This window comes from Rutidosis leptorrhynchoides, chromosome 6 (genome assembly GCF_046630445.1).
Source record: "Rutidosis leptorrhynchoides isolate AG116_Rl617_1_P2 chromosome 6, CSIRO_AGI_Rlap_v1, whole genome shotgun sequence".
Classification (NCBI taxonomy): Eukaryota; Viridiplantae; Streptophyta; class Magnoliopsida; order Asterales; family Asteraceae; genus Rutidosis; species Rutidosis leptorrhynchoides.
The window spans coordinates 152,178,195-152,183,715 of NC_092338.1; the positions used below are offsets into that span (position 1 = coordinate 152,178,195).

General features: G+C 37.2%; 1 non-coding gene across 1 annotated transcript; it reads right to left on the reverse strand.

The window, feature by feature from the left end:
* Positions 1-2,337: 2,337 nt before the first annotated feature.
* LOC139856318 (small nucleolar RNA R71) lies at positions 2,338-2,444 on the reverse strand. Its single transcript, XR_011761807.1, has one exon. It is a non-coding gene; the product is annotated as a small nucleolar RNA R71 (small nucleolar RNA).
* Between the last annotated feature and the right edge of the window lie 3,077 nt (positions 2,445-5,521).

Below are 5,521 nucleotides of genomic sequence, written 5' to 3' on the forward strand. Positions count from 1 at the left end.
ACTTTGAACCATGACTAAGTTGATGATACTTATGGATTTCGATATTGATAATGTATAATGAGCTGTGATGATACCAAGGATGAAGTCATCGGTATGGAAGAAGATGGTAAGTGATGAACCATGTTGCAGATGAGCAATAATGATTTTGATTTTCGATTTTGATTTATGATTATGTTTATGTTTAGGATTATGATCATTTTGATTCTGATTAATTTAGTTTAAAGAAGAGGAGGAAGGAGAAGAAACAGATATTCATAGGATATATAATTAAGTCGTGCTATTAAAACAGAAAAACCAAAATGGAAGGATGGTTAGGCGTATGTCGGATGAACGGGAGGTTGTGGGTTCGAGCCTGGGCATGGGCAGTTATCCTCTTTTGATCTTTTTCTAGTCAGGTTGTTATTATTATTACTTTTAGTGTGATTATTATTAATGTTATTATTACTACTGATTATTAATATTAACATTAACATTATTACTAAAAAAATAATATTATCCTTATTATGATTAACATAATGACTCTTATCCTTAAAATTAGTAATATTATCATTAAGACTAATATTAGAATTATCATTATTAGTAAACTTATCTTTTTATTTAAATTTAAAAGTATCATTATTATTAAAACTAATAACGTTTAGGAAAAATAAAAGTTTTAAGATTATAATTAAAGTTATAAGTATATTTTAATCATATTAACAAAATTTATATAAATATTCATATATAACATGTTAGGTATTTTTATTAAAATATCAATCAAACATATATTGATATAACTATATAAATATTAAGCATTTGAATATATACACACAAACTAAATATATATAGTATATAATTTAAGATATAATATATAAATCTGTTCGGTTACAATTATATGTGTTAATATATATATATATATATATAACTGATATAGGTTCGTGAATCCGAGACCAATCCTACAATTGTTCAATGTCTTCATATGTATTTTTACTACAAAATACATTTGGTGAGTTCATTTGCTCCCTTTTACTCTTTACGTTTTTGGGCTGAGAATACATGCAAATGCTTTATTAACTATTTTATAATATTTATATGCGTGAGTTCATTTGATTCCCTTTTACTCTTTACATTTTTGGGACTGAGAATACATGCGCTGTTTTTACAACTGCTTTATTAAATGCCTTTAAAATATATTTTAAACTGCGAATACATGAAATGCTTTTATAAATGTTTGACGAGATAGACACAATCAAAACATTCCTCGAATGAAATTATTATGCAGACAGAAGTTCTGCGAATTATTATTGAATTATGTGGACATGATAATTGCCATCATTGAATTATGTGGACATGATAATTGCCACTATTGAATTATGTGGACATGATAATTGCCACCAATGCAAATTGAATGTTATGTATCGAGAGAATGATTTTATACACAGGTTATGTGTATGCTATTTTTGTGCGCGAGATATGTGTACGGTTACTAAGATTTATGAAAGATGATTTCGTACACGAGAAAGGTGTACTGTATTTAAAAGATATCGCATGTACATTACAGGTGGGTATAGGATTCGGGCCCATTTGTACCATGCAGCATTTAAATCTTGTGGTTTATCAAAATGATGAATTTTATTGTTTTATGATAAACTTATGAACTCACCAACCTTTTGGTTGACACTTTAAAGCATGTTTATTCTCAGGTATGAAAGAAATCTTCCGCTGTGCATTTGCTCATTTAAAAGATATTACTTGGAGTCATTCATGACATATTTCAAAAGACGTTGCATTCGAGTCGTTGAGTTCATCAAGATTATTATTAAGTCAAGTATAGTTGGATATATTATGAAATGGTATGCATGCCGTCAACTTTTGATGTAATGAAAGATTGTCTTTTAAAAAACGAATGCAATGTTTGTAAAATGTATCATATAGAGGTCAAGTACCTCACGATGTAATCAACTATGGTGAATCATTTGTAATCGATATGGACTTCGTCCAGATGGATTAGGACGGGTCATTTCAGAAGGTCGAGGAGGACCAATCAGATTTCCAGAGATTCAAGGAAACTCGTTCGAGTTAAAACATCACATCATCCAGCTCATTCAGAATAGTTGTCAGTTTCATGGATTACCGAATGACGATCCTAATTCTCACCTTAATAAATTCATATCTCTTTCGAACTCCTACAAACAGCCAGGGATAGGACAAGATATAGTTCGACTATACTTGTTCCCCTATTCTCTCACTCATCATGCTCAAACTTGGTTTGAAGGACTGGAAAAAGATTCCATCACGTCATGGACAGAGATGGAAACTAAATTCCTAACCAAATATTTCCCTCCTTCTAAACAAACCAAACTGAAGAATGACATCATTAACTTCAAATAAAGTTATGATGAATCTCTTTACACTGCATGGGAGCGTTTCAAAACCCTGCTGAAGAAATGCCCTAATCACCAGTTAGAACGGTCAGCCCAAATCTGTACCTTCTACAATGGTCTTACGGTAAATCATAGGACGATGATCGATGCAGCAGCTCAAGGGAATCTGATGAACCAAACCGCAGATGAAGCATGGGAATTGCTCGAGAACATGACGATGCATCATCATGACTGGAACAGTGGTGAAACAACTTCATCATCTGCCCTACTCTCTGCACTTAACAATCAAACGGAGGCCATCAAATCCCTCACGGACAAGATGGAATCTCTTGCCAAACAACTCGGAGAATTGAAGATGCAACCGCAGCAGGTTAGCCAAGATCAGGCTTGTGTTAATTGTACCAACCTACAACCCACTGAAGACTATCAAGTTGAGTACGAAAACCCTGACGGTTCAGTCTGTTATGTTCAATACCCAGCTCGTCCACCAAATCCCGGATTCAATCAACCACCAAGGGTTAATCAATTTCAGCGAAGCAATCAACCTTTCCGGTATCGCTATCCACCTTATCCAGCCCAACAATCTCAATTGACCTACGATCAACCACTTCCACTCACTGGTCCCCCAGTTGAGGAGAATTCTCCTACCACCCAGATTACAAAAGCAGCTAACCTCACTCTCGGAGCTGATGATCAGTTAACTCAGTTCATCCAAGGACAAAAACAGCTAAATCAGAGAACTGCAACCAGACAAGATCAGACGGAGATACTAATGAGAAATTAATTGGCTCTGCTCAAAAGTTTGGAAACGCAGCTCGGACAGTTATCACAACGCCTTGAAACCCGACCGCAGGGAAGATTGCCAAGTAATACTATCCAGAATCCCCACATAGAAGAAGCAAAGCAAATGGATTCCGTAATCCCAGAGGAAGAACCACATAGGAGGTCAACTAGGCTCAAGAACAAATCAACATATACTCAGAATCTGACCCCTGAAACTCCAGTTCGCGTACCTTATCGTGGAAGGCTACAAGAAGAACCATCCAAGCTTGATTCCTTCAAACTAGATGGAAGATTCTTAGACACTATGTCCAAAGTTCCCAACCAGAAGAGATACATCCGAAGGCTTCTATCTACAAAGGAGAGGATACCAGACTCTAACAAAATTCCACTGAGTGAAGAATGCTCTGCATTACTCAGAAACTCTCTACCACCTAAGGTAGGAGATACGGGTCGATTTGTTTTCCCGTGTTCAATCTACCAATCTGGAACCATTCATGCGCTAGCAGATTTAGGAGCAAGTATCAACCTAATCCCCTACTCTCTCTACAAGAGATTAGAGTTAGGAGACTTTTCACCAACCAAAATGACAATCCAACTTGCCGATCATACAATTCGATATCCTAAGGGCATAGTTGAGATTTTCTTGGTGAAAGTCGACAAATTCTTGTATCCTACGGATTTCGTAGTAATGGATATTAAGGAAGACCTACATACCCCAATAGTGTTAGGAAGACCTTTCATGAATACGTCAAGGACTGTCATTGATGTGTACAATCAAACCATGATCTTACGATCACATGGGGAGAGCGTTACCTTCAAAATTGACCGACCAACCGATCTTTCTGGACAGGCAGAGATGTTTGCTATTTCCATCAGACAGATCACTTTCGATGATGAGTCATTACCACCAGCCGACGATATCGAGATGGGTGTCAAATCACAGTCTACAGACGACCCAGAAATGGAAGAAGAGGATCCCAGCAAAGAAATATAGGAAAAGAAGGAATCTGAAGAGGAAGAGGAAATGGAAGACGTAAAAGAAACTGCGACAACACCCGTTCCAAGCATTGAGCGTCATGAATAAATAATGAGGCTTGAAACGGCAGATCACAGTTTAATCATTCGCTTCAAGAAGAAGACCGACAAGGCTGAGGTTAAGGATATAGAAATTGATCCTGTAAGTATCAAAGTGGAGAATCAGAATACTGAAGAAACCCGTTCATCAGACGCATCCTCAGAGGAACCGGATACCGATGATGATGAGGAAGAGCATCACGAAGACATTCTGACTAACTCACACTCTCCAACCGAAGTAGATCAAGGGGAGCCGGACTCTTCTTCAGATCAAATTCCGGTTATATCCACACATGCAGACATGATTACCTTCATCAATGATACCGATGAATTTGAAGACATTCTCGAAGCCATCCGAAAGTCAACCATTGATTTTTCGCTACGCTTAATAGAACGAATCATGGCTATCAGAGAAGAGCACCACCTCTATCTCCGAAGAAAAGACAATGATGTTGAAATCCTAGAAGAACGCATTCAAGACTTTATCAACTCTCTTTACGATCATATCTATCACGAAGAAAGGCAACGAGAGCATAATTCAGTGGTTCGCACTATTCTCGAGACAAGATTCTATCGAGATCAGAAGATCATTTACTCTATGCTTTATAACGCCTTAGCCAGATCTGCACTTTCGTTCTCACGAAACGAATGAGCACAACTGACTCTCATCCGGAAGCATATGGATCTTTCCACCGGCCGCCCTACTTATCACTCTTATTTGCAAATGATCGAGGATATTCACAGTCTTTTCGCTCTTCTGGATAGAGATAACTTCGAAAGCACACCAGACAGACTAGTGATTTACGTAACAATTGATCACCATGTTGATCTGATTATCAAGGAGTTACAAGACGATGTTATGGAGGAAGCAAGACGAAACAATCCGTTCTCTCATCTTGAACCAGATCGAGTCAACATTACCACCTATATTACGAAGCAGCTATCACGTATCTTCCACGAATCCACAGATCCTAGTTTCATATTCAAAGCTGGATGTCGGGAGATATACTCAAAGACGGTGAAATTAATATTCGGATCAGGATTGTTGTTCACTTCTTTCCAGCTTCGTCTCTTAACTAATCTGTGCAAAGCTACAGACTCTTAATGTGGAGATCACCATTCCGAAGACTTCGAAATTCTAAAGATACAGTTTCTTACATTGTTTGAAGACCTCCGAAATGAGCATCCCGTCAGAGAAATCATAAACACCAGCACTGCGACCATGATTGACATTCATGGGTCAACCAACAGAGCTGTGGATCATATTCTCATCGGACTTCAAGACTTATCAAGAGCAGAAA